The 3,487-nt window shown below is 40.4% G+C and overlaps 1 pseudogene; it reads right to left on the reverse strand.

Annotated features, from left to right (window-relative positions):
- Positions 1-304: 304 nt before the first annotated feature.
- LOC100971635 (cathepsin B-like) lies at positions 305-1,722 on the reverse strand (annotated as a pseudogene).
- Positions 1,723-3,487: the final 1,765 nt, after the last annotated feature.

Raw genomic sequence — 3,487 nt, forward strand, 5'->3', positions numbered from 1 at the left:
TAGTCTTTGGGGAAAAAAACACATGGTGCTTGCAGCAGTGGCTTATGTGGTCTAACTGTCTGCACTACGGCTGTCAGTCCACTGAATGGGCTGGGAGGTATCCGGAATTTGGTGTGTGTTATTGGAAGATAGCTCTGATGGGTCATGAATAGGTTAGGCCCAATCCAATTCAGGCCACATCTACAACTTGTATCTTATGTGAACTCAAAACATAAAACACACTTCTACCTCCATCTCATCCCCATCCCTGACTATATGGAGGGAAAAACTCCCCCCAGGAATGGCCAGCCAGGCCTACAGCAGATTAGATCTTTTCCCAATACCGCTCAGTGTGTGGAATTTCAGCCACCACTTCAGATTCAATTCCATAGTGATCTTGTCCTCTGAGGATTTTAAAGAAGTTATTGTCACAGATAATGGCCTTCAGCTCCATCTATGTCCCTGCAAAGAACATTATCTTGTTCACTTTTATGGCTGTATGGTATTCCATACATGTGTATATGTATATATGTACCACATTTTCTTTATCCAGTCTATCATTGATAGACATGTAAGTGGAAGTTAAATGATGAGAACACATGGAAACATAGAAGGGAAAAACACATACTGGGGCCTGTTGCAGGGAAGAGAGTGGGAGGAGGGAGGAAATCAGGAAAAATAACTAACGGGTACTAGGCTTAATATCTGAGTGATGAAATAATCGGCATGACAAACCCCCATGACACAAGCGTACCTATGTAACAAACCTGCACATGTACGCCTGAACTTAAAATAAAAACTAAGGAAGCCATTATCACCCCAGTCCCCATTCCAGGATTTGCAACCAGCCAGTAGGACGTGCTGTTCTCCACTTTGCAGCCCAGGATGCAGATGGCATGGCCCCCATCATCTCTCCAGTGATGCCTTGCTATTCTTTGAACTTGTACAGCAGGAAGTCCAAATACACAGAGAAGCCTTCCTCCACTGGGTCATTTTTGTAGATCGTGGCCATGATGTCCTTTGTGCTTTGGAGTTACTGTAAGAACTGCATCCATAGTGCTTGTCCTATTTGTAGGTCTGGCCAGTCTCGCCATGCTGTACTTGGGGGAGTCTCCCTTCCGCATGTATGGAGCCATGGATGTGATGCTCACAGGGAAGGACAGATGGGAAAAGTCTGCAACCTACATGAGAGTCATAGAGGCCACCAGAAACCAGGCCTTTTCTTGTCCAAAAGTTCCAGCCTTCATTGGGATAACCACCATTGCAGCCGTCCCCACACAAACAGGTGAGCTTGTCCTCCGCGGACACCGCCACATGATTTCCTCCCTGAGACATTGGGGTGGATGCAGATCCAGTCAGAGATGGCTTCCAAAGCCCCCAAAGCCCAGCAAAAGCCATAGGAGCCCTGGTCCCTGATCTCTCTGAGGTCAGTCTGGCCACTGTTCCTGTGGATCAAAGCTTTCAGGCAGATTTATGTCCTAGCAAACTTAACTCTCTGGGGTAGCTTGGATCTGACGAGGAAAGTACCACACGGCCTCATCAGGTAGCTCATTCCTTTTTGCAGAAGTTGTGCCCGGCCTGTTGCGTGGTGTTTTGTTTGTTGATATAGTTGACTAGTTCTTTGGATAGGGGGTGCAAGTAAGGTCTGCTTCCTGCACTGGCCAGCACCAGCAGGCAGCAGAAGGAGGCCAAGAGCTGCCTCAAGTCTGAAGATGGATCTTGGATCCACCTTTCTGAGTTCATAGATTCATCAAGATGAATGCACCTCAGCTACATTCTCCTCTGACAGGAGGTACTGAGGGATGAGTTTTTCCAGGATACCAAACTGTGCTAGGTCTTCCTTTGAACCCAACAGCATTTGTTTTTTAGTGGGTGTGGGGGTCTCTGTTAGGTCAGGTAGAGGAATGTGAGGGTTGGGCTATAGTCGTTCTCCTGTCACAAACCTGTTAACTTCCTCAGTCAGTGCAGAAGCCCAGGTGCAGGGCGTGTGCTCCTTCTCCACATGCCCTATCTAATCACCCATTCTCAACTCTTGCATTTTGTGTTTATTTCTCAGCCAGTTTATTATGGGTTCATAGAAATGCTACTAATTTTTGTATGTTGATTGTGTATCCTGTAATTTTAATAAATTTATTAATCAGATCTAATAGTTTTTTGGTGGAGTCTTTAGGTTTTCCTAGATGGAAGATCATATCGTCAGCAAAAAGGGACAATTTGACTTTGTCTTTTCTAATTTGGATGCCATGTATATATACATATATATATATACACACACATACACATATACGTATATGTGTGTGTATATATGTGTGTGTGTGTATATATATGTGTGTGTATATATATGTGTGTGTATATATATGTATGTGTGTATGTGTGTGTATATATATGTGTGTGTGTATATATATATATATATATATATATATATATATATGTATAATTTTTCCTCCTGCCTGGTTGCTCTGCTCTGGCTAGGACTTACAGTACTATGTTGAATAGGAGTGGCTAAAGCAGGCATTCTTGTCTTATTTCATCTCTTAGAGAAAAGACTTTCAGCTTTTCCCCACTCAGTTTGATGTCAGCTGTGGTTTTGTCATACATGGTCTTTATTGGATTGAGGTATGTATCTTTAATACCTAGTTTGTTGAGGGTTTTTATCATAAAAGGATGTTGAATTTTATCAAGTGCTTTCTCTGCATCTATTGAGATTATTATATGTCTTTTGTTCTTCATTCTGCTGATGTGACATATCACATTTATTGATTGAGGTAAGTTGAATCATCTTTGCCTCCCTGGGATAAATCCCACATTATGATGGTATAGTATTTTTTTCATGTGCTATTGTATTCTGTTTCCTAGTATTTCACTCTGTGAAGCAAACATTGCCCCAGTACTAAAACCAGGCGAGGACACAATAAAAATAATGAAAAAAACAAAACAAAAAACAAACCTACAGGCAAGAAAATATCCTGATAAAGTTAGGTGCAAAAATGTTCAACAAAATACTAGCAAACAGAATACAATAGCACATGAAAAAAAATACCATACCATCATTTTGTTTTGCTGCATTTTGTATGCTGTGTTTTGATTTTCATTTGTCTCAAGAATATGAATTTGATTTTCATATTCTTAATTTCTTCCTTGACCGAATTGCCATTCAGGAGCATGTTGTCTAATTTCCATGCATTTGTACAAATTCCCAAGTTCTTTTTATTGATTTATAGTTTTATTCCATTGTAGTTTGAGAAGACACTTGATATGATTTCAATTTTTAAAAATATTTTAAGAACTATTTTGTGTCCTAACATATTATCTATCTTGGAGAGTGTTCCATGTGCTGGTTATGAGAATGTGTATTCTGTAGCTATTGAATAAAATGTTCTGTTAAAGTATTTTAGGTCCATTTGGTTTAGTGTGTAGTTTAATTCTAACATTTCTTTGTTAATTTTCTCTCTAGATGGTCTGTCTAGTGCTGAAAATGGAGTGCTCAAGTCCCCAACTATTATTGTAT

This window comes from Pan paniscus, chromosome 3 (assembly GCF_029289425.2).
Source record: "Pan paniscus chromosome 3, NHGRI_mPanPan1-v2.0_pri, whole genome shotgun sequence".
Classification (NCBI taxonomy): domain Eukaryota; kingdom Metazoa; phylum Chordata; class Mammalia; order Primates; family Hominidae; genus Pan; species Pan paniscus.